Here is a 27,358-nt window from a genome sequence, read left to right on the forward strand (position 1 = left end):
CAATCCCGCTATAGTGCAGGTCTTCCAGGTAAATTGGTGACTAGATGACGTGCTTTTACAATAGTGGTTTCAATGCATGATTTAAAGGTGAAGTACTAGCCCATTCACTCAAAATGATAAATACTAGCAGCACATTTTGGTGATAATGATCGTCCTTCATATCACTTTCTACACAACATCAATAATGTCGTCCTCATTGGGACACAGCAGTCACATCAACCATGGCATCATGGGGAATCTGACATCTTTCAAATGACACAAAAGCAACAAGCCACTGTGTGGCAGAGAGAAATCTATTCAAAATATATTAAAAGGGTAAGACATCTCATTCCATCTACCGCAGGATAGAAGGTGCGACTCAGCCTCGCTGTAGTCTTAATATAATATCACTGGAATCACTTGCAATTTCACCTGCTGCTTATACACTAGTCCTTATCTCTATCTATCAATTTATCTGTCTCTCTCTCTCTCCTCTATCTCTCTCTCTCTCTCTGTCAGTCTCTCTGTCCCTGTCTCTTTATGTCTGTATCCCTATATCTATCTCCTGTATCTCTCGCTATCTATCTCTCTCCTGTATCTCTCGCTCTCTCTCTCTATCCTGTAGAGTAAGTGAGTCATACTTACTATAGATATCTGCCTACTTGTCTTTCCTCTTTCCTCCCACATTGTGACCTGTAGTACATGAAGAGAAAGTTCAGAGCAGGTAGAGTACAACTGACAGTGAAGTGGGCAAATGCAATACTATGTCCTGAACTGGCAAAGATAACGTACAGTAGAGCAGCTCTCACACCAAAGCATTACATTCCCTCTCCTCTCGCTCTGTCCATAAGAAAGGCATTGCCTTTCTCCCTCTCTCTCTCCCCTCACTCCCCTTCCCCATTTCTCTCTCCCTCGCTCCTCTCCCCATATCTATCTTCTATCTCTACCCCCTTATTCCCCCCTCCCCCCACACACCCCTGTCTCCTCTGTTGAGCTGCCCTGGGACTAATTAGAGAGAGGTGGAGAGTTGTGGAGTGTTTCAGAGTGCTGCTGCTGCTGACACTGGGCTGAGAAAGTGGGTTATTATAGCCTGGCTGGCCTACAGCCTCGACACAACACAATTGAACAGCAGAAGCCTGTTCTGGACGCTTCTTTAATTTCTCTCTACACAAACTAAAAGCCTACACATTACAATAAAGGCTGGGTACTAAGGGAATTTGTATACTTTTTTAAACCTTTATTTAATTAATTCAGAAGGAAAAATATATGACATTTGAAAATGTAGTCAATACATCATTAGATGTTCTTGTCTTGTCTAGACTACTCACACCATCTCTAACGCAGTAGAAGTTGAGTCTAATAAGTGAAATATGTGGGTTGGTGTTAGATCTCCAGATAGATACACGGTAGGCTCCCATGATATTCTAAAACATTGATTATGTAGACCCTGATTACAATGATACAGAGATCATATTTCCAGGGTTTATGCTCTGATATTGATTGTAGCAAACCTCCAATAGGTATGGACCAAGACACCTGCATATTTGATGCAAGGAGAATATAGGAGTATGAAGAACCACAGATTTATGAGCTAATCAGTAAGCAGTGCAGCTACTTAAAAAGCAACTAAATAAACAAAACAAACACATTGACATAAAATCAATGTAGAGAAACAGAATTACCCTATGGGGGTCAGCTCCCACTCAGCCCAGTTAAAACTCGTCTCTGTCCTGCCACCCCAATGGTGGAAATGTGACATTCGGTAAAATATTGGGACTAATAGTAAAGATATGTATTTTAATGGTAAACATGTATTGCCTTTTAATGTGTCATGAACACATCCAGTCATGATGTTTTTATCTGATTGTCAAACAAATCACTTCAGAAAGTAGGCTACCTGGGCACGTTCATCAACTCCAAAATTCCAGCATCCAAACAGAGCATTGTGCTTCAGCCATTGGATGAATGTCTAATGACATTGTCATTAGGCCTACATATTTTGTTTAGGGTTAATTGCCCAATTAATTGATGCTTCTTGCTGACAAAATGAACTTTTTGGAAAAAAGAAAAGTCGGGACACCTGAAAAGGTCTCATATTCATAACGCAAATACAGCTGTCTGTCCTGAGCTCATTACTGCAGGGAACTGAAGGCCCAGCTGATACAATGTTGCACGTTTGCTTGTGGGAGCTCAAGACAGACAGAGAGAGAAGCAGACAGGCAGAGTAGAGAAGCAGACAGGCAGAGTAGAGAAGCAGGTAGACAGACAGAGAGAGAAGCAGACAGGCCGAGAGAGAAGCAGACAGGCAGAGTGGAGAAGCAAGTAGACAGACAGAGAGAGAAGCAGACAGGCAGAGAGAGAAGCAGACAGGCAGAGAAGAGAAGCAGACAGGCAGAGTAGAGAAGCAGACAGACAGAGAGAGAAGCAGACAGGCACAAGAGTAGAGAAGCAGACAGGCAGAGAGAGAAGCAGACAGGCAGAGAGAGGAAGCAGACAGGCAGAGAGAGAAGCAGACAGGCAGAGTAGAGAAGCAGACAGGCAGAGAGAGAAGCAGACAGGCAGAGAGAGAAGCAGACAGGCAGAGAGGAAGCAGACAGGCAGAGAGAGAAGCAGACAGGCAGAGAGAGAAGCAACAGGCAGAGAGAGGAAGCAAGAACAGGCAGAGAGAGCGGCAGCACAGGCAGAGTAGAGAAGCAGGTAGACAGGCAGAGAGAGAAGCAGACAGGCAGAGTAGAGAAGCAGGTAGACAGGCAAGAGAGAGAAGCAGACAGGCAGAGAGAGAAGCAGACAGGCAGAGTAGAGAAGCAGGTAGACAGGCAGAGAGAGAAGCAGACAGGCAGAGAGAGAAAGCAGACAGGCAGAGTAGAGAGCAGGTAAGACAGGCAGAGAGAGAAGCAGACAGGCAGAGTAGAGAAGCAGGTAGACAGGCAGAGAGAGAAGCAGACAGGCCAGAGAGAGAAGCAGAACAGGCAAGAGTAGAGAAGCAGGTAGACAGGCAGAGAGAGAAGGCAGACAGGCAGAGTAGAGAAGCAGGTAGACAGCAGAGAGAGAAGCAGACAGGCAGAGATAGAGAAGCAGGTAGACAGGCAGAGAGAGAAGCAGACAGGCAGAGAGAGAAGCAGACAGGCAGAGTAGAGAGCAGGTAGACCAGGCAGAGAGAGAAGCAGACAGGCAGAGTAGAGAAGCAGACAGGCAGAGAGAGAAGCAGACAGGCAGAGTAGAGAAGCAGGTAGACAGGCAGAGAGAGAAGCAGACAGACAGAGAGAGAAGCAGACAGGCAGAGTAGAGAAGCAGGTAGACAGACAGAGAGAGAAGCAGACAGGCAGAGTAGAGAGATGAATGCAATTGAAAGAACCTAAACCAACTGTCACTGGTTTAAACCATGACAGAGAGCTGGGGGTGTTTGTTTAATTTAGAATAAGCTTTTATTTTCATATTTACCACTGTATCAGTACACCCCCAAAGTTGGACTTTTGTTGCATTTATGGGAGCTCATGCCCCATAGGAGGGGGCTGAGCCCCCCCTGCCCCCCACGTAATTTGCACACTGGTGGAACTAGCTTCCTTCTAATGTCAGGACAGCAGAGTCCCTGCCCATCTMCCCAAAAACGTCTGAACCTGCACGTGTCTTTTCCTACTAGCTCTGACTTTGCTGACAACTTCTTTATTGAGGAAAAATGTACTTACAACAACTGTGATATGTGGTTGTCTCACCTAGCTATCTTTAGATGAATGTACTAACTATAAGTCACTCTGGATAAGTGTGTCTGCTACATAACTCAAATTATGACATGGCAAATGTAATACCTCCAGCTAGCCACTACTTGCCAGGGAACTGGGTAGTAGAGAAGACCAAACCAAAAAGGCAGAATGGAATATTAATACAAGCAGCATGCAGCCAGGCAGTGACCTGCACTGGGATCAGTGCTGCACGGGCAGGGGGAAATGAGAGGTGAGGAACACAACCAGACTGACTGGAGATAAGAGTCAGGTGGGGGGAATGGATGGTGTGTAACACCACCAGCAGTCACTGACCCCAGATCAGAGGAAGGCAAGCAGGGAGAAATGAAACGTGACTAATAGCACCAGCTGTGGGTGACCTGAGATCAGATGCAGTAACAGAGAAGACATGACCTGAATGATGTGGTAGTGGAGGCCATTGGTCGATGAGGGACTGGCCCCCTGGAAGGGAGATACCGGTAGATGCAAAACAAAAGTACAGTCTGTCTGTAGACTTCTACTGCAACATATCAACAGCATCCCACAGCACCTGTAGCAGAGCCACTGTGAAGGAACTCAGCTTCTTTTGAAGTAATACAATTCCTTCCCGAAAATGYAATAACTCCTAATAGGGAGTTAGTTTAAGAGACACACACAGTTTTACCCAGTTAAACAAAGCTTGAAAAGACAATCATTAAAGCGCAACTGAAGGCATTAAACAACTTCTCCAGTAGAAAACGGCCAATGTGGCATCGATATGAGTCAGAAACATTAATTCTACTGTCAAAATGTACAGTGTAAATAGGATAATTTTGGTCATAAAGTCAGTCTCGAGTTTTGTGAGTGATTTCATGATTTACTTGAGGGTTGGGTTTTGATTTCAATATTCACTTGCCCACTAACACGGGATACAGAGCTGCAGTGATTGCGCTCTATCCAATCCTACCGCAGAATACACAGACTGTGAGACAGACCAGTTGGTGGTTGAAGATATGCCTCTAGTGGTGTGGGGGCTGTGCTTTGGCAAAGTGGGTGAGGTTATATCCTGGCTGTTTGGCCCTGTCCGGGGGTATCATCGGATGGGGCCACAGTGTCTCCTGACCCCTCCTGTCTCAGCCTCCACTATTTATGTTGCAGTAGTTTATGTGTCGGGGGGCTAGGGTCAGTCTGTTATATCTGGAGTATTTCTCCTGTCTTATCCGGTGTCCTGTGTGAATTTAAGTATGCTCGCTCTAATTCTCTCTCTCTTTCTCTCTTTCTTTCTTTCTTTCTCTCTCTCGGAGGACCTGAGCCCTAGGACCATGCCTCAGGACTACCTGGCATGATGACTCCTTGCTGTCCCCAGTCCACCTGGCCGTGCTGCTGCTCCAGTTTCAACAGTTCTGCCTGCGGCTATGGAACCCTGACCTGTTCACAGGACATGCTACCTGTCCCAGACCTGCCGTTTTCAACTAGAGACAGCAGGAGCGGTAGAGATACTCTCAATGATCGGCTATAAAAAGCCAACTGACATTTACTCCCGAGGTGCTGACCTGTTGCACCCTCGACAACTACTGTGATTATTATTATTTGATCATGCTGGTCATTTATGAACATTTGAACACCTTGGCCATGTTCTGTTCTAATCTCCACCCGGCACAGCCAGAAGAGGACTGGCCACCCCTCATAGCCTGGTTCCTCTCTAGGTTTCTTCCTAGGTTTTGGCCTTTCTAGGGAGTTTTTCCTAGCCACCATGCTTCTACACCTGCATTGCTTGCTGTTTGGGGTTTTAGGCTGGGTTTCTGTACAGCACTTTGAGATATCAGCTGATGTAAGAAGGGCTATATAAATACATTTGATTTGATTTGACCTACCCAGCAGCTTTGTTTACATAAGACAACACTTCATGCATTTTTTACTTGAGAAATACTGCACCAAACACCTTAGCTAGATGTAAATGTGTGCGGCTAAAACCTCCTCAGCAAAAAACATCAACATTTAATACAGATTTTTTGAGTCATCTTAGGTTCATTCTGACTATTTTGAGGAAGTGATACTTGCTTTGTTCCTATGGTGTCTCATGGGGGACAAACATCAGTAATAACTGCCACATCGAACCACACCCCCAAGACGGAAATCTTGTTTTTCTTAATGAGCAACAGAGAAACCCATACAGAATCAGTGCGTTCAGTCGCTCTTTAAGGGAAAACACTAACCAGTGGTTATACAGATGTTCTATCTTAATTTGACCAGTTTCTTACTGCAGGAAAATAATCCTGCAGCAACACAACAGGACATGTGATTTATAATGAATGGACATTTTTGTAGGGGTTGATACATTTCGTTAGGGCAAATCAAGTCTGACATTTTTAAGTGGAAATTATGAAATAAGCTTTTTTCTATTAACTGTTTTACTACAAGTTAGCATTTCCTGCAGCCCAGGAAAATTATGTGCGACAACATAGTGATCAAATTAAGATAGTACATCTGTATGAGTGCAGTAGTGCATTGAGAGACCCAGTAAAAACGACAGAATATTACGTCATTCACATGAAGACATAATTACGTCACAGCTTGTTACAAGCATATTAACAACCCGACAATGTAAACAGAAATTATTTAACTGATTGCTTTCTCCCTATTCTAAGCGCAACGATGACCAATTGTGGTAAAGTGTACATGAACAGTGATGCACATTCACCTTCATTTTCTCCCTACTTTCCGCTCCTTCAATCTCTCTTCCACCCTCCCACTTCTTTAAAAGTAAATGCCATTCTATATTAGAGAGTGAATTGTTGAGACTGATGGTTTTTGAGGGTCTGCGAGATGGCTTAGATGAGAGTAAAAGAAAGTGTGAATATGTGTGTGTGTGTATAGGTAGATGAGGGGTAGAGAAAAGAGAGAGGGAGATAAGGAGAGAGAGAGAGGAGAGAGACTTGTAAAGCAACAGAGTTCATGAAAAATGCATGGAGGTTGGTTGCAGTGTGTTTGCTAGAGCGGGCGCTGCAGAAAAAGCACAGACAGTGCTCAGAACCTGAGTATCTCCATCGACTACCCTCACATTCACCTGTCTTGATGCTCCCCCTTTCAAATCCTAGCCCACTTCATTAGCTCCTATCACAACTAGCTTTCCTCATAGTTGTTTTGGTAAACAGGGTTGTTTCTGTCTCATTGCTATACATACTGTAGACCTGTCAAAAATCTGATAAGTCTGCATAATCGACAAAACGGCAACGATTTCAGAGTTGCTTTCTTTCTCCCCCTCTGTAAGTTGGAAGGAGGGGTGTCGAGCTGCAGATTCAAACAGAGTATGTTTTGACCTTGAGAGGATGTACTTCAAGGCTGACACGTGTTGGGGTTGAATAATTGAAATTGGCATTACTTCAATCAGCACGGGTTGACATTGGACCCCTGCTGTGGTAAAAATAGTCCTGCTGCTCCCTAGATCGCTTCTCTTTGCCATCAAGCCTTCACGTTGCTAAAACCTTTTGTAGGATTTGGTTTGCGGTTTACACAGACCCCGTTTTGGCCAACATATTCACACACATGGCACGGACACACACGCACATACACAAGAAACACACACACACACACACATACATTCCCTATCTCTATCTGCCCAGTGTTCCTTCAAAGATGTAGCCTTGCTTTAGAAGGACCAGAATGCACTGCCTAGCTTATCTCTGGACACCATAAAGAAACCTCATGCTAATTCCTCCGCTGATAAATTGAAGACTGCAAACATACTTTTCTCCCTTTCTATGTCATTTCAACCTCTGGCAATTTAGAACTTTGTAATTTATTTTAAAAACTTCTCAAGATAATAACTAAGCAAAAAAAGGTTAGACATTGACACAAGGTTACATATCGACAAAAAAACTTGCCAGTAAAGAAACTGACTGTACATGTCATTTTAGTTGGCATTAATATGGCATTGTGTCGTTGTTTCAATATTGTAGCTTAATGGACTTTATGTGTAAAACATTATCAACGGATGGGGATGCTGGATGAATAATTCAACCTTTTCCCTTTGAAACACCGGGCCTTTAACTAATCCTCTGCTGTACTGTCTCTCTGTCGCTATGGACCCTCTGGCATTCATTGCCAGAAAACACTCTGATCTTGAGGGGTATCCTACGAAACAAGCTAGATCTACTCAGGGTTTTCTAAAGATAACCAGCTTCAGTTAGCTTCACATTCCAGCTCAGGCTTCATCTGTACTACAACGGTGGATATAGCAGGCTTGTAACTGCTAACTCTAGCAGGCTTGTAACTGCATGTTCATCTCGCACATGGCTAGTCGACCACGGAACTCTTTATTGAGACAATGCTGAAACATTAATCCATGGGCGAATCAGTGTGTCACGACTTCTACCGAAGACGAAGCCTCTCCTTGTTCGGGCGTTGCTCGGCGGTCGACGTCACCGGTCTTCTAGCCATCATTGATCCATTTTTCATTTTCCATTGGTTTTGTCTTGTCTACATACACACCTGGTTTCAATCCCACTCATTACCCGTTGTGTATTTAACCCTCTGTTTCCCCTCATGTCTTTGTCAGAGATTGTTTTATGTTCAGTTTCGAGTTGTTTGTATTGGTGCGCGACGGGTCCTCGTACCCACTTTGTTTTATTGTTATTATAGTTTTGGAGTTATTTTTTATTTATTGTTATTAAACGACTCCATTACCTTAAGTTTGATTCTCCTGCGCCTGACTTCTCTGCCACCTATACACACAACTCTGACACAGTGCCACATTTTACATTGTACAGAAATCAAAATGAAATCAAAGTTATTGATCAAATTCAGCAGGCTATGGTGTGAAATAGACATTTATTACTTATCCTTAATGCCGAGTTTGGTATGCTTTGGTGTGCTTATCAATGCACAACCACAAGCGCCTTTTTTACCACCCCTATCGATAATTGTATTAAGTCATACAAAAGTGTGAACCAGAATCTGGACTTACAGGAGACGTTGATATTGCAAATCGCCGAAGAGGCATTTTTTCGGTTGCATATAACTTTTTATTTAGACCTCTTCTGGAACTACATACCGGCTGTGACGGCAGTAAATGATGATAGTAGTTCATTGAAACTCCATATTTTGAGTAAAGAATGTATTTTGACATTATTAAGCTTGAAAAGCTGGTGAACGGCAAGTTTAATGGCTGCTTCCTGGTCTTAAAGGAGATAAGCCATAACAAGGCCTCCTGTAGGGCCAGGTTCTGGTTCAACAAAAGTGTTACTGTGCATGAAGTTTAAAATGCATTCTGTTATTACTAAATGTATCATGTGATCGGCATTTTAACATTACACATTTTTTACACACAAAAATATTTTATAACTAAAATATTTGATCAGTCATCTTCCACAAATGAAGCGGATGATGACACAGAGGGAGGGAATCTAATTTCATTGGTCCTCAACTCGTGGCTCAGACACTTCATTCAGGATAAATAGAGTTAGCCCTGAGTTAGCCTGCCGTGGAMCAGGTTAATTCTGAAGGATTCAATGCCATAAAAATGGACCTGGCTAAAAGGTGAGCCACTTTCGTATGACTAGTTATCCCGAGTTGAACTCAGAGTTAACCAAAGATACCTCACTAACTCCTCAAACCTACTTCGTAGGATACCCCTCTGGTCAAGTCACAACAGAGCCAACCACCACTATGTTCCCAGATAATTCAGTTATTTCAAAGGAGAGATAGTTTTTTCATCTGCATACAGTAATGTGCTTTAGTTTAACTTGTGTTTAATCGCTTAAAAACAAACAAAAAACGTGGATGTTCTGAACTCTTCAGGTAACATTGAGGTTTTTCTGAAGTTCCCTTATTACCTCTCTTCAATCTCCTYCACTTCACCTGTCCTTTCCTCCTGCCGAGAGGTGAGCTGCGAGGCTACTAATCGGATCGACACTTACAGCTCCGCCGGGGCCTGACCTTGTCTGAGGTAGCAAAATCATCTCTGTCCGTCCGGCCGGCGGCCACTAGCTCTTAAAACCCTGACTGCATCTGACGGCTTCTGCTTCCTGCAGAGAGACAAGGGGCATGGGGAGACGGAGGGAGCAGACGCTAAGATGACGGCTTCCGTCTGCTCAGTTTTGTTCTCCTCTGTCAGCTTCAGCAGCGTCTGTCCATCCTGCGGAGTGTCAAAGACGGAGAGAGACCGTTAAGACAAAAGGAGAAGGTGAGAGAATAACCTGTTGGGCAAAGTAGAACAAAGGTGAAGAGAGAGTCTGCAGGGGAACCTTTTCTAATAAGGAAACCAGCCCTGAATTCTGAAGTCTCAGTTCTGCACTCTGCTGAGTTATTTTCTTTGTAGGAAGCTGGTAATTACTGATTGCTTGCAGTAAGTCCTTAGGATCAGCTTAGCCTTCAGAGGTGACCAGAACATGTGCAAAGCCTCTTTCTTCACTGAGCTTTACCTCACCCAAGGAGGCCCATTTTAGCATTAGCCGCGCTAATTCAGCTTTAAAAGTGGAGGGGCCACACTAATTTGGCACTGTCTCTCTGCACTGATCCACTGGTATCATCTTATTCCCATGCTGATCTTCATTTACTGGGCCTCAAAGAGAGCTACAGTATATGGAGGTGGCAGTGCCTTCTCTGTGAGGCAATATTAACTGTCTACCCCCTCTGAGACTAGTCAACGAGGCTACATCCTCTCTCTGCAATGCAGACAGTGGAGAAAAGACTCCTTATCGCAGTTTAATCTCCCCACCAAGAGTCGACACCACTGCTAAAGCCAATGTGACTTTGTCATTCATCCTCCGGTCTCAGGACGACCATGTTTGTTCATTAAAGTGAAAGGGCGGATCGACAGAAAATGAAGAGGGATTTTTCAGCAAGGACAAATCACAACATGGTAATGGGACTCCCTGAGATAGGGTCGAAGAGCAGCTAGATGGAGTGCCTTTGGCCGTGGGAGGGGTTGGCTTTTGTACCTGCTCTACCTGCTGTGACCTAAACAAAATTAAATGCAAGAGAAAAAGAGAGGATGAAAATGAAAGGCTGTGAAGACCAAAGCCCCCTTAGCTCTGTGAAAACATCACCATGGGAAACCAGAGACCAGGGAGAGCCAGAGCAGGGTGCCTGCGTGTCAAACTGCCCCCAGTCTGAAGTCCTACATGCAGGGAGGAACAGCAAAAGATTAAGTTGACATTGCCCCACAGGTAGAACACTTGAAAAAGGCACTTACAATTATAAAGGCAGATCAATTTCATTGTGCAAACTGACAGCCTTCTATATAATTCAGGTCAGTATTTCTGTAGGGGCTAAAGCTCTCCTTTTTATGTTATTGTAATGTGCTATTAATTTGATTGATGGTGTTCTTGTCAAATCCTGAGGCCCTTGGGGGAGGGCTCAGTGCATTTAAATGTACCACTTTTCAGCAGGCCTGATAATGGACAGCTTCAGAGCTGAGTGGCTAGAGCGCAACCACTCTCTGCCTCACTACTACAACATAACATTACAGAGAACAAAGACAACAGTGACATACAGCTTCAGAGCTAAGAGGCTGGCTAGAGCTCGACTATTCTCTGCCTCAACTTAACATTACCTAGAACAAAGTCAAGTGACATACCTACTCATCGAGGGGGGGGGGTGGACAGGGAGACAGAAAGAGAGAGAGAGAGAGAGAGAGCGAGTGAGACACAGACAGACAGAGAGACTCGTAAAGGCCTTAAGATACATTCAGATGTATGCAAAAAGAGAACAGAATGACTACAATACTGTACATGAACCAGCACTGGAAATGATTGAGAAAATAAATGGTGAGCTAATCATTTCAACAGTATTATGGCACAGTACATCACGCCATTACTGCTAAGTGAACATTTATTTCTGACAGCGTCATTTATGGATTCAGTGGTCTTGTAATCATTTGGTAATTCTGGTGTTCTATTGATGGGAGTTTTAGGGAGTCTATTAGAATTAGGCACATTGGCCATGTGCTAAGAACAAATATCTCCCTCCATCCTCACACTGATGGACAACTAGAGAAAGGCAGAAAATCTGCTACGTTCTGCAATGATTTAGAGCTGCATATGAACTAAAGTCACAGTCGATTTCTAAGTGTATGCCTGTTTGTATAACCTGGGATGCTGAAATAGTAGTTACAAATATCCAGACAGAAAAAAACAAGACAAAACAGATTTAGCAAAAAATGTTTAATCTCTCCTTGATGCGTGTTTATTTACAAGTAATAAATCTGCAAAATAGGAAATAGCAGAATATTTACACAAGCGTGAAACAGCCAACCTGTCACAGTTGCTTCAAGTCTCAAACTCTTAAAAATGTATCAGAATTCATAAATTATTAAAACTCTTCAGTTTCAAATTTTTTCTTAAATTTGTGTCTAGATATTTTAATGTATTCTCCTAAGCCTTTTAAATGTATTTTGAAAAAAGGAACTGCTTTCCAATATGCCATAATTAAAACAAACCAAAAGAGGGAATCAGGAGGACAAGGATAGAAGTTGTTCACTGGTGTGGCAGAGTGGGGAACCTGTGACAGTGTTTTGAGTGGGCATGGTAAGGTGGTGGATTGTGGGTAATGGAGGGGTCGTAGAGGGTTGTGGGAAGGGGAGGGGGAGCTGACAAGGCACTATGTGCAAAGTGAAAGCTCTGTGTTCATCAAACAGCATCTGGATCTCTCCCTCTGGCTTTCCTCTCCATCTTCCACCCAACTCACTACGGCAGGCAGACGAGACAAAATAAGTACKGTTTTCTTCAAAGGAGTTCTGTAGAGAAGCCTCTTTCTTGTCATCTTCACACAACAAGTAGCATAGTAAAATAAAATAACATAAAATAAAAAGAAAACATGAGACCAACTGCCCCAGTACATACAATATAACTTTTTATATACTCCATAGAGTAAGTTTACAGATTACTACACGTATCCATAATCCCCCCCAAGATCCTAATCATCATCATCATCAGAAACCTCTCACTTAAATAACAGAAGAGCCAAACGACATCAAAGCAGGAGAACCATCCTGAGATTTTAAAATGCAACCAGCTGTTTTACAATCACAGTCATCAAAGCCTAGTGTGTGTGGCAGGAGGGAGGCAGCACACAGCAACATTTTCCATCCACTAAACAAATGTGCTCAATCAGGGAATACAAGATGCTTAACAGAAGAACATAGTAGCAGTTTAAAAACATCTCAAACCATCCCAAATAGGGTGAATGAACAGAAAAGTGGTCAAGTCAATGCCGATCCTCCACTACCTTCTCTTGGTTTGGAAAAAGCCAGTAACCYGCATATAACTCTGTTTAAGTTAAGAGTTTCATAAACTAGTCTTTATGCCCTGCTCTCCGATATCAAGTACAGTACATACAGCAATTCCAGCCCTATGTGTTTGGTCGGGTGGGGAGGGAGGGATTGGCTGTAGGGTGCGGTATTGAACTTCATTGAGTTGCCAACACTAGGACAGGCCTGAGCTGGAAAGGAAAGGAGAGGTTGTCCGTATTGGAGGATGACCAAGAGAGGAGGAAGATGAGAGTAACAGCCCTGCACGACACTGAGGTGAAACATGAATACTAAATATCCATATATTTTCAGAAAATGTAAATGTCTAATAAAATATAGGATGTGTTATGAAGTCCTACTCCCAACTGATTAGGAGAAATTTGAATATCACATTAAACAAAACATTTTAAGTAAATACATTTAGGAGAGACTTTTCATTTTCATTAAATCCCACCACATTTGTTGAATCCTGATCTCGGATAGATGGATGGATGGAAGGTTCCGTATCACATCTGTAGTCTGTGTGATCCACACGGCTCTCACTGGAGAACTGACCTAAATATTTCAGAAGTTTCTCAAAAATGTATCGGTGTCTTTCTTCTAGCCAGCCAAACTGTATCTCTAATCTCAGAGGACAAGGGAAAGGAATGACGTTTCTTGTTTTTGTACATGACCGAAAGGGAATCGGTGTAACATGTTAAAGGGAGACAATGCATTTCACAAAAGTATCAGATTTCTGAGGAAACAAAAACCTTCGCCCAGTTAAAAACACTCAAAGACTGAGCTACATCTCATCATCTTGTCACACATCACAGGTGTTTGCATTTCAACATATTTTTCACTCTTTTTTCATCTTCACAGCAGACTGAAAAACAAAGAAAAGAAAACACTGAATGTTCACCTTCCGTGGCGCTTTAAAACTCCTCTTTTTACCCGGTTGGATGACGCTCGTCACAGATGCTGTTACGGAACATAAGGGAAACCTTGGGAGATCTACTCTGCTAGCACTAACCATTGTTTGGTTGCTGCAGAGTACAAACACACAAACTCATACAACTTTCACCACTTCAACAGATCAACAATAAAAAAGAAACCATCTATTTAATTACACTAAAATAGAACTGTTGAATGTTGAAGTCACTAGAATGACAGTACTTGCTCTCATGTGGGGTTGAAATCATGAGGGATTACCCTTTGCTCAAAGCTTTACATATGAACTTCTCTCATCTTTGTCTGCAAACCTCTACCTCAGTGTCCAACATGACAGTCTGTAAGACTGTAACTCTAACACAGTGATCTACAGTATCTGAGGAACCTGAGGAGAGACAGCAGGTGGAACTTCAGGAAGCCTTTAAAAGGGTCGTGGGTGAATTAAACCTTTGCTACATTTAGCGTGCCGCTAAATCCAATGAATCCTTCTGTGGTGTCTGACTTCTGTTGTACAGCAAAGCCCACAACATCACTGTACTGTAAGCCATGATATTTGCCTTCCAAAAAACCTTGAGGTCCCAGAACTAAAGTGATCTACTTCACTGTGGTCTGGAGCCTGTGCACAGAGGCGTGCATGGTCATGGGAGCAACCCAGAGGGCTGCTCATCCAGGTGGCTAACACAGAAGGCTGTTTTCTCTCACCAGAGTGGTATACAAAACCCAGCCTTTGGTTTTTCTAAAAGCCACAATAGCACTGTGGTTGTGTTAAATACCGGAATAACAAACAGCTACGGTATTTCCAGTACTGTTAAAACATATGTTCTCCCAAGACAGGAAAGGCCCCAAAACTGTACGATTTGTTGATTTTCTTCGAATATATTTTTTTGTCATTTTTTTTTTTTTTTACTCTTCAGTCACGAGGCATGACAACATTTTAATCATAGCACATTTGATCTAAAGAAAACATCTTTGCACTAAACAACATTCAAATAAAACATGGCACAGGACAAGGTTTCCTCTTGTTTTCATAGTTCAGTCTTTGAAATATCAAATCCTTTTCTTTCAAAGTATTCTGTACATTAAAATGGAAAACTTTGACTATTTTCATTTGTTTCTTTAAAAATGAAGTTGTATTTATATATCTATATATATTTATATATCCTCTTCTTTTGATTTAGCTTTTTTGTAAATTGTGCAAATTCAGCAGTAACACAAGTGGCACACCACTGGAGAGAGTAGGTAGTTGATAAAAACACACCACTGGAGAGAGTAGGTAGTTGATAAAAACACACCACTGGAGAGAGTAGGTAGTTGAATAAAACACACCACTGGAGAGAAGTAGGTAGTTGATAAAACACTACACTGGAGAGAGTAGGTAGTTGAATAAAAACCACACACTGGAGAGAGTAGAGTTGATAAAAAACACCACTGGAGAAGATGGTAGTGATAAAAACAACACACTGGAGAGAGTGAGTAGTTGATAAAAACACACACTGAGAAGTAGGTAGTTGATAAAAACACACCACTGGAGAGAGTAGGTAGTTGAATAAAAACACACCACTGGAGAGAGTAGTAGTTGATAAAAACACACCACTGGAGAGAGTAGGTAGTTGATAAAAACACACCACTGGAGAGAGTAGGTAGTTGATAAAAACACACCACTGGAGAGAGTAGGTAGTTGATAAAAACACACCACTGGAGAAGTAGGTAGTTGATAAAAAAACACCACTGGAGAGAGTAGGTAGTTGATAAAAAACACACCACTGGAGAGAGTAGGTAGTTGATAAAAACACACCACTGGAGAGAGTAGGTAGTGATAAAAAACACACCACTGGAGAGAGTAGGTAGTTGATAAAAACACACACTGAGAGAGTGGTAGTTGATAAAAACAACATGGAGAGAGTAGGTAGTGATAAAAACACACCACTGGAGAGAGTAGCGTAGTTGATAAAAACACACCACTGGAGAGAGTAGGTAGTTGATAAAAACACACCACTGGAGAGAGTAGGTAGTTGATAAAAACACAAAATCTAAAGCTAAATCACACAAAAAAAAGGATCTGAAAATCAAAATGACGTCCATGAAAGTTGATGAAGTCGCTGACAAGTCAGAAGCTTCCATTGAGAGGGGAGCTATATACATGAAGTCCTTTCTCCATAGCCCCCCTAATAGATAGATATTTATATATATATATATATATATATATATCTCCTGGCCTCTTTAGCCAGCTGCTTCACAGTCCCGGCTGTGGGTAGATGGATCAACACGGAAGAAAAACTGAAACCAGTGATGAAGACCGTTATGATAAGACACTTTCTCAGGGTGACAGACGTTACGTGTTTATAAATGAAGGGCTGTTTGGATGGGCCGGAGCCCAGGCCTAACTCTGGTGGGTCTCCAGTGTACTGCTTGTGTCCTTGCAGTCCTAATGCGTTGTGTTGGGGGTCAGGGGCTGGCGTTAGTGAGAGAAGGCCTGGCTGCTACCCTCTCCGCCCCTCAGTGGCAGGCCGTTTCTCAGCTGGCCAGGGCCATGGTGTCGATGACCTGCTCCAGCTTACTGCGCAGTCTCTGCCTGCGAGACTGCTCATCCTTCTGCAGCGAAGACAGGATCTGGGGAGGGAGGAGAGAGGGATGGAGAAGAGAGAGAGGAAGACAGATCATCAGGGTGGACCATCAGCAGAGAAAGTCTATCAGAACATCTGTCAGTCTGTGTAAACAGCTGTTGAATCAAACATGCTGTCATGGTGGCATGAGCAGGCAATTTATTGATATTTACAATACCAAAGGCATACAAACAGTTGATCTCTTCCCCGACAAACACAATACACTTGTTTAGTCATAGATAGGTGTGAACATGGAACGCTGAATTTCTACTATATGACATTGCATAGATGACAAATTTGATCAAACAGGCGGATGACTGTAGAAGCTATAAGAGGTGGATATACATAGAAAACACAGCTGAGGTGCTGTATGTACTATGATATTATGGGAACTGGAAGAGGAGGTGCTGGTGGGTCCATCAGAGAGCTGTGTACTAGCTGTTAGGGTGTCATGCAGCAGGCTGCATTATGGACTGCTAATGCGCCTTGTGTTAGTGCTGTTGTGAGGAATGAGGGGGGGGGGGACCCTGCAGCCGCACACAATAGGATAATAAGCCTTAATGAAGGGGAGCGGCTGCTTAAATGGAGGCAGCTGCAGCTCTCGCCTCAACCACAGGAGCCAGGACTGCAGATAGAGGAGGGGCGAGAGAGGGGTCGAGATGGGGTCTGATGCTGACTGGAGAAGACTGAATATACCCCACTCACTTCAAACAACAGTGTACCATTCCCACCACCGACGCTCTCTACCCCCACACACTTTGAAAAGGCAAGCAGAGAGGCTGCTTGAACCTCTTACAGCCCACAGTCAAGGCACTATAACCGACAAGGTAAGAAGAATTGTCTGAGCCGACAGAGCTACACATTGTTTACGTGTTTGTGAAGGCCGTAACGGGAAAGGGGATACCAAGTCAGTTGCACAACTGAATGCATTCAACAGAAATCTGTCTTCCGCATTTAACCCAACCCCTCTGGCCTTAATTAAGGGCAGAACAGCTGATTTTTCCACCTCGCCAACTAGGGGGTTTCAACCAGCGACCTTTCGGTTACTGGCCCAACGTACTTAACCGCGAGCCTACCTGCCACCCCAGGCACACAAACTCAGAGTGAGTACAGTACAGAAGCTATCCTAGCACTGCCTTCCTGCCTGGCTGGCTGGCCGACTGTCTGTCTGTCTCGTCTTGTCTGTCTGTCTGTCTGTCTGTCTGTCTGTCTGTCTGTCTGTCTGTCTGTCTGTCTGTCTGTCTGTCTGTCTGTCTGTCTGTCTGTCTGTCTGTCCTAATGTCTGGGAGTGGACGGAGGTGACAGAGAGGACGGAGGTGACAGAGAGGACGGAGAGGACAGAGAGGAGGGCGATTATGCACTGCTTCATTATCTCTTCATTTCCACAGCATAGTCTTTGTTAGTTACTGGCCTCAGCCCTCTCTAGGCTGCTTGGCTCAGCTCAGCTCTCTGACAATTTGCACAATGTGTACACTCTCATTCACATCTCCGACATGGAGTAGCTATACTGCACTGGCTCTGCCTGAACGAATAAGCAATGTTTCAAGAATGATTAGTCCCTCTATTTTGGTGGGAAAATATATTTATGCACATGCAATTAATGAACTTCTTGAAAGGATAGCACATGGGAGAATAAATAAAACACATACTTTACATCCAATGTGGTCAATTAGCTTCATAATATGTACCTTAATGGTTTTAATAGCTGCATGCAATTATGGACATCTACTCAGTAATCTATTAATTGAATTAGAACGCCCACATTCCATTCATCAGGAAAACAAGAGGGCTCATAGCTGGTGCTTCTGCATCACCCCTTCAACATACAGAAACAATGGCGATTCTATTCTGATCTCTTCATATTGTGACTGACAAATCTAACTCATTTTAATAATATATCTATATCATTATGATGCCTATGATTAATATCTTCATAATATACCGGTGACTCACCTCATCTTTGTACTTGACGATATAGGAGTAGATCTCATGCAGGGCACTCATGCTGTTGAACTGGCTGAGGTGCAGCCGGGACTGTTCAGCCAGGTASGCACTCATGTCCTGGTCGCTGATGGCCGGCATACGAGAGATGTCGGAGTAGTACCTGCAGGACAGGAGGGAAGCAGGAGAGAAGAGGGGTTAGGACTGGAGAGGACACCTGGAGAGAGAGGACACCTGGAGAGGACACCTCTTTAGTTAGGTATGTGAAGGACTGGATTACAAGGAGAAGTACTTGTCAACAACCGTCTGGTCAACTCTCCATCACCATAAACACCTCTGATATAATTTGATCAACTGTTTACATGCTAAGTACATACTACTGTACATCTGCTTGACATAAACCACGAGATGGACAATCTTACAGTCTGTGGAGTTGAGATCTGTGTCATAAATACCTCTCCACCCAGTTCTTGTAGTTAGGGATATCCTTTGCGTAGAGCAGCTTGTTAGAGGGCGAGTCTTTGCCCAGCTTGTGTTCTGATGTGGAGCAAGAGTCCATGAAGGTCTGGGCCACCACAGACAGACAAGCATCTGTGATACTGTTCTTATGGATGTCAAACACAAACTGGGGGTTCTTGATCACGTTCACCCAGAACCGCAGCGGCAGACTGGGATGGGAGAGGAGATGTTTCATCATGAGGAGATGTGTCAACAACCATTCACATTATACAACTAAAACATACAGGTACTCAATGTCTGTAATGTGTCTCACCAGTTACTCTTCCAGGTGTGCCGTACGTCCGAGTCTGATATGGAGTGTTTGTCGGCCTGCTCGTCCAGAAAGTCAAACATGTACTTGATGGCGAGAGGCAGGGCGCTGCCACGGTGGGCCGTGCTGAAGATGGTCTCAAACAGGTCGTCCACAAACTTCTGTAACGTACCCTGAGGAGAGGACAGAGGTTTAGTTGTCAGGGTTATTCTCCAATTACACACCTACAGATTTCAAATCAACCAACAGAGATTCATTTCTCCACACAGCGACCAGCATCTTTAAGGGGGAGTGGCTGTGGAGAGGACGCCACATTTTGCTGCTCCAACATCAAAGTACTGAGATGTGCTGGTTTAGCAGACAGACCTATGTGAGCTATCGGAATTCCTTTCACTTCTCTGCATCACGCACCACGAAACATTCAATCCAACAACAAATGACCTGTCTCCTGCTATTTTCTCTTCTCTACCCCTTTCTATTTATCTATCTTGTTTTTATTATGACTCGAAATTGACCACCCAAGAGGCTTGTAAACAGCATCTAATTTCCATGGTTTTCTTCCCCTACAATTAGGATGGAAACAATCAGCTCAGAGGCAGTTAGACGAGAGGAGAGTGGCAGGCAGGCAGGCAGGCAGGCAGGCAGGCAGGCGAGAGGAGAGTGGCAGGCAGGCACTGTTTGGCCAGTTAACAGGGATTTGGCTGATATGAGGAACGCCAGAAGAATACAACACAACAACGGAGGCTGAGCTGTTAAAGAGACAGGCATATCAAGAAAAAAAAGAGGTCCTCTTCACACAGGAAATACTGTTTACATTTTCAGGAAATGTCAGGAAATGGAACACATTGAGTGGAGTTACTGCTTTCAATACATGTCAAAAATGATAATTGGCAAAAATGGAGTTCAAGGTTTTCATCTGACAGCGACGATGTGGAGTGCATTTCAGTGACTTACTCAACATCAGATGAGTTGACTTACATCAACAGTACTGTACATGTCTTTRACGAAGGTGTGATATACAGTAGGCTGGCCTGGTGTCTATGTAATCTTACCTTGGTGGCGAGCAGACGGGTCAGATAGATCTCAGAGACCATCTTGCTGCCCCGGTCTCCCTCGCGCTGGTCAGAGTGGTCGTGGTTCTTGACCAGGTGCCACAGCTTGGTGCCACTCTCCAGGTCAGGGGTGATCATGGGGGTGCGGGAGCGCAGACTGTCTGGACTGCTGGCTGTCCGCAACATGCTCTCTGAACGGAGGCAAGAGAGAGACAGGAACATCAGGACAAAGACAGGTTCATCAGGAACACACAATGCAGAGGTCTTAAGAGGTCAATGGAACAAGATGACCAGAACAGAACACCAGTCTGACTCCCTGGTTCCATGCCCTATTGTGTTGTGAGAGCTTCAACTTGAGTTCAAACAGTGATACGCACTCATATAAATCACATATTCCAGGTCAAAATTATGCCTTCAAAAATGTATCTGACCCTTGCCAAGCTCTGCACATAGTGGACAAACATAAATTAGAAGACAAACATATTTAGTCTGGTGACTGACTAAATAACAGTCCCATTTAGTCTAGTGAAGAAAGGGCTCTTTGGGCTGTCTATCTGTCTGTCATCCAGCCAGAACAAAGACCATGCCAGCGTGAGGAGCAGTGTCAATCTGTCTGTCACAAGGTCACAGCCCATGATGCACTGGGACCTGACCCTTGAGATGGAGAAAACATTAATGAGCAAGACAACAGATCCCTGTAGCCTCTCTTATTGTCCGTCAGTGAGGTGGATGGATGGAGTGATTAGGCCTCAACTAAGGAGCGAGGAGAGTTAGCCGACTCATTACTCTCAATTGGCAGACTCTAACTAATTGGCAAAGTGGGAGAAGGAAAACAGTGTGCCTCATTTAATTGAGGCAGGGCCAAGAGAGGAGATAGGAAAGAGAATCTGCTTTCCGTCTTATCATTAGCACACGTTTTTACACCAGCCCTTCCATCTTTATCTCCCTCGCTTGTCCCCATGCCCTCTCCCCATCCCAAATGACCCATAATGTTATAGTGCTGGATATAATAGAACCCCATACACATTACACCAATATCCTTCCTGCTTGTGGTAGTGGATGAGTCAGGCTGTACAGGCTCCATTGTGTGAGTCTCCTCTCCTCCCTGGGGCAGACTGCCTCCATGCATTGCTTCATTAATAAAGGTGTGAGTGTCAAACTTCATTACGGTAAACCAAAGGATGCCTATCTACCGCGTTCCTCTTATCAGCCAGCCTGCTGTAGTTGCAGCCGGCATGGGAGGGAGGCTGCCTGGTGAGGAGGCTGGGAGGGTAGCCAGAACGCAGGGGCGTCAGTCCCTCTCTAATGTATGGAGGGAGGGATGAGAGGAGGGAGGGAGAGTGAGAAAAAACAACTTCAATCTCTGTCTATCTCTCTCACACCGTCTGAATGATGGCGTGACGCTCGTGGCTTCTGAGTTTCGGATGGCAGGGAGGGCCCCCTGGTTTTCAGGGCGAGAGGATGAGAGAATTACATCTCAGAAACTCACTGACACATAGAGACTAATGTGTGTCAGTGGTTCTGGGCTTGTTGATGCTTTCCGCTAGACCAAATCAAAAGAACAGTGGGGCATCAGAGCAAGACAACTGCCTGGAATGTTCCCAATTAACTCTACTGAGATCTGGGCCTGTACTCACAAAGCGTCTCAGAGTAAGAGTGCTGGTCTAGGGTCAGTTTAGCCTTTTCAATCATAATAACTAACAGCGGGACCTGATCCTAGATCAGCAGTCTTTAGACACTTTGTGAATATGAGCCCTGTAGTACTAAAACAGCGCGCCAGAGACTAACTCCTGCCACACGTATGCCATGGGTGGGAGTTAAAACCAGTGATGACCAAAGAGGAAAACAAAACCAGTGTGACTAAGATTGGTCTCTATGCCAATGACCTTCTTTGAGACCCCATTATCAGCTTGTTCACACCGGAACATTCTGTAGTCACTCTCCTAGCAGCCAATAGGTCTCCTGTATTCCTACATCTATTGTACATTCATCATGAGGTTGCTACTACTACTGCTGCTGCTGCTGCTGCTGTTGCTACTGCTGATTGAGTGCCTGTAATTCCATGGCAATCATGTCCATTGGCTTCTGGGGGAGAGTGGTGCACGTTTACTTCCCCTCTTACAACAGCCAGGGCTGGGCGATCCTCTCTGTGGACGAATAAACCAGCCTGGCTTTCACTGGCCTGTCAGCGTTGCTATTGTTGCTACCCCTTATCAACACAACGACGAACATAAGGAGAGGGAGGGAAAACAACAACAAAGGTGAAAGCTTTGGAAAAAGGTTTTTGCCAGGGAGCTGGTTACACTGATGCGGTGTGGAGCTGAGGCTGTGTTTAAAGTTGTTAGCTATTGGTCTTCAGTCTTTGGAAGGAGGAATGAGCTGTCTGATGTAATGCCTGTCATTTCCGAGATGGTGAAAATGCCTATTGGTGGATTTATGGTTATCTCAGTTCAGAGAGGCTGAGAAAAATCTTGCTTACTACCAAGAAAGACAAACCAAGAGAGCAAAGAAAGGCAGAGATTGAGAGAGAAATTAAGAGAAAAAGAAAGATGAAGGAATGACTCACCATATCTGCTGAGAGACTTGGTGAAGGTAGAGGAGTTGGATATGTTGTAGGCTGAGTTCTGCTTTGGCACCAGAGCGATCACTGAGCCGTCCGTCACCTACAAGGAATGAAAAACAATGGTTTGTCTTATAAATGCTGTCCTGTCAATCACTCCATCCACTGTCTGTTTGCATAGATAAAACCGCCAGGCAGTACACCCCAGCCCACCCACCACCTCTCTCTCCTCTCACCTGATAGTGGGCCAGTGTGTTGAGGTGTTTCCAGTCATTGTCGATCTTTGTTGTGACATCCTCATCCTGAAGGATGATTCTGGCCATCCTGCCCTGACGCCACTCTGTGATGAGGAGAATAGGAGGATGAGAATAGATTGCACGCCAACGCACACACACTGTAAACACACACTGTAAACACAATCTCCTCCTGGTGTTCTTACCCAGGTCCATGTCCCCAGCCTTGGGTCTCTGGGAGTAGGGGCTGCCCTTGTACACTGCATCCAGCAGCTTCTCCTTCACCTGGGTGATGGTGTCACAGTTCAGCCCCTTCACCGTCACCTCCGGGGCGTTCTCGTTCTCCGGGTTCACACAGTGGAGTGTCTGACAGGGGTGGGAGGGGCAGAAATTAGGTCCAGCTCACGTCAGCTTACTTAGTTGGCATTTGCAGGAATTTGAGTCGCATACTCAAGAAGCAAGCACTAATTAAGGTCACTGAGGTAATGCAAAATCCTATCGCCCTTAATGCCTTCTCAAAGGTAAATCATATATTTGATCAAATATCATTATCGCCCTGTAAAATATGTATATTTGAGAGTACTAACCAGGGTCTTGTAGTCAATCTGCTGTCTGATGAGCTTGTCCTCTTCACTGAGGGAGTAGCGCGCCTCTCCTGTGATGGAGTCTATAGGCCCCTTCTCCATTCTGCTGCTTCATGGCACAGTACAGCATGAAACAGAGGCTCCCCAGCACACTCCTACACACAGGTACACAGTACAGCATGAACAAGGCTCCCCAGCACACCCTACACACAGGGTACACAGTACAGCATGAACAGAGGCTCCCAGCACACTCCTACACACAGGGTACACAGTACAGCATGAACAGAGGCTCCCCAGCACACTCCTACACACAGGGTACACAGTACAGCATGAACAGAGGCTCCCCACACACTCCTACACACAGGGTACACAGTACAGCATGAACAGAGGCTCCCCAGCACACTCCTACACACAGGGTACACAGTACAGCATGAACAGAGGCTCCCCAGCACACTCCTACACACAGGGTACACAGTACAGCATGACAGAGGCTCGCCCGCACACTCCTACACACAGGGTACACCAGTACAGCATGAACAGAGCTCCCCAGCACACTCCTACACACGGTAACACAGTACAGCATGAACAGAGGCTCCCCAGCACACTCCTACACACAGGGTACACAGTACAGCATGAACAGAGGCTCCCAGCACACTCCTACACACAGGGTACACAGTACAGCATGAACAGAGGCTCCCCAGCACACTCCTACACACAGGGTACACAGTACAGCATGAACAGAGGCTCCCCAGCACACTCCTACCACACAGGGTACACAGTACAGCATGAAGAGAGGCTCCCCAGCACACTCCTACACACAGGGTACACAGTACAGCATGAACAGAGGTCCCCCAGCACACTCCTACACACAGGGTACACAGTACAGCATGAACAGAAGGCTCCCGCACACTCCTACACACAGGGTACACAGTACAGCATGAACAGAGGCTCCCCAGCACACTCCTACACACAGGGTACACAGTACAGCATGAAAGAGGCTCCCCAGCACACTCCTACACACAGGGTACACAGTACAGCATGAACAGAGGCTCCCCAGCACACTCCTACACACAGGGTACACAGTACAAGCATGAACAGAGGCTCCCCAGCAACTCCTACACACAGGTACACAGGTACAGCATGAACAGAGGCTCCCCAGCACACTCCTACACACAGTGGTACACAGTACAGCATGAAGAGAGGCTCCCCAGCACACTCCTACACACAGGGTACACAGTACAGCATGAACAGAGCTCCCCAGCACACTCCTACACACAGGTACACAGTACAGCATGAACAGAGGGCTCGCCCGCACACTCCTACACACAGGGTACACACAGTACAGCATGAACAGAGGGGGGGGCGGGGGCTCCGCCCGCACACTCCTCACAGGGTACACAGTACAGCGGATGAACAGAGGCTCGCCCGCACACTCCTACACAAGGGTACACAGTACAGCAATGAACAGAGGCTCGCCCGCACACTCCTACACACAGGGTACACAGTACAGCATGAACAGAGGCTCGCAGCACACTCCTACACACAGCGGTACACAGTACAGCATGAACAGAGGCTCCCCCAGCACACTCCTACACACAGGGTACACAGTACAGCATGAACAGAGGCTCCCCAGCACACTCCTAGAGACACATGGACACATGTCATCAGTGACAGGCAAGGGCTGTATCTATATCTTAACAGGTATGCATATAGCAATGGACATCTAAATTGTTAAAAGGTTTTCAAAACAATTATAATAAATGCAACAGATGGAAAATGAGATATTAATAGTGACTGAATTACAGCACATAAAACATTTTACTGGCACGGACAAATAATGAATGGAGTTCAGGAATTTGGGTGGGAATTCAGGTATTACATTTATTGTAAAATGTCTCCATTKATTTCTTAGAATGCACTCATAAATGTGACTCATTTCAGGAAACTAGGCGTATGTCACATGTCACTACTTCACAGGAGTGGCATTTGAACGTAAACATTTATTTTAGAACAAAATGCTTTTTTTTCACGTGCCTTAATAACAAACTTGTATTCCAATAAAATTGTTAAATTACGAGTCTAGTTTGGTTTAGCTACGAAAAAAGACAGGAACCTTCCCGCTAGCCATGATTGGCTGAGATAATGGATGGGCTGGACATGCGATGCGATGAGTTTGGATTGGTCTGCCATGTAGCTTGCTTCTGTCAATAACATGAGCTGTTCACTATGTGTTTGTTGACAGTCCTTTCTACTGTGCCGTTTTTGAAATATWTWTTTTTTTAACCTTTATTTAACTAGGTAAGTCAGTTAAGAACAAATTCTTATTTACAATGACGGCCTACACTGGCCAAACCCSGAAGACACTGGGCCAATTGTGCGCCGCCCTATGGAACTCCCAGTCACAGCCAGTTGTGATACAGCCTGGATTCGAACCAGGGTGTCTGTTGTGACACCTCTAGCACTGAGATGCTGCACCACTTGGGAACCAATATAACATTAGCCAAAGTTTTGCTACTTTTCTCAACAACATTTATGCCCTGAATTTAGCAGGCACTATCGACAGGTCAGTTGGAAAAGATAATGGGCTACTTTCTGCACACACCACGGTCAGTGTGAACCGGAGTGACTTGACACAAATCTGGCCAAACAAGATGTACTGTAGCTACAAACCAAARGGAGTTAAATGGTTCCAGTCTGCCGTGAATCATTCATCCATGTATACAGGTAAGAGTCTAGCTACATTTTCAGATATAAATTTCAAATTTTGTCAGAAGTTTTTATTGCAAGTTAAAGCATACTGTTAGTTAGCTAGCAAACTTTAGCTTGCTGGTTCGCTAGCTAACGTTACATGTGATCTGTGTAGAAATATTACTRGAATCAGAAATCCATTTGCATAGCTAGATATAGCCTAATGTTAGCTAGCTAACATTGAAGCTAGTTTGTTAGCTTTAGCTACCTGCAGATTCATACTACAGCTATGACAATGTTTGTATTGGTAGTAGTATGAGTTGAGATTATTCCGGTTAATTGTTTAGCTAGCTAGCTACATGTCTAAACAAAAGACTCCATTTCAGCCAGATTATTACATGACCTATCCGCTAGATGTTGCTGGGGTGTGGTTATATAATTTCCTTCACATGACCCATCAATTTAGACAAGTGTGTCGGGTAAGCATCATCTAATAATGATAAAATATTTTTTAAATATTTTAATCTGGACATTTTCTGTTTTTGATATTGCTACTATGCAAGTAACCACTTCACTGTACCGTTTACACCTTCTGTATCCTGTGTGTGTGACAAATAAACCTAGATTTGATTTGATATAGCGTGTTTACCACATGGCCTCGCATGTGAATCCTTAAAGAGATGGGTGGGGCTAAGGCTTAYGAGGGTGTGAACGATGCTGAATGGGTGTAGACAAAGAAGAGCTCTCCAGTAGGTGTACGTACCAAAACACTGAAGGGCCATTTTCTCAAAAGTGGGTTTACAAGTTTATCAGCTTTCAAAGCAGAATTACTTTCCCATTGTTCCTCAACTGCAGTGTATGATATACCATTTTCTAGCTCTGAATCTCTACTTTTATCCAATGTAAAAAACACCATTTCAAATTTTGCTACATAAGACCGAATCGAGGATTTACATAAATACACTGGGTGTATTTGCACATATGAAGACATTAACATAAAGGGGTGGAACAGGGCTGCAACAACCAAACACTTGCTCTGTCTACCCTACCATCACTCACCTGCTCTGTCTA

At 44.3% G+C, this 27,358-nt stretch overlaps 1 pseudogene; it reads right to left on the reverse strand.

The window, feature by feature from the left end:
* Positions 1-15,773: 15,773 nt before the first annotated feature.
* Positions 15,774-27,358, reverse strand: part of LOC111966560 (plexin-A1-like) — a 299,289-nt pseudogene continuing 287,704 nt past the window's right edge.

This window comes from Salvelinus sp. IW2-2015, linkage group LG7 (assembly GCF_002910315.2).
Source record: "Salvelinus sp. IW2-2015 linkage group LG7, ASM291031v2, whole genome shotgun sequence".
Taxonomy (NCBI): domain Eukaryota; kingdom Metazoa; phylum Chordata; class Actinopteri; order Salmoniformes; family Salmonidae; genus Salvelinus; species Salvelinus sp. IW2-2015.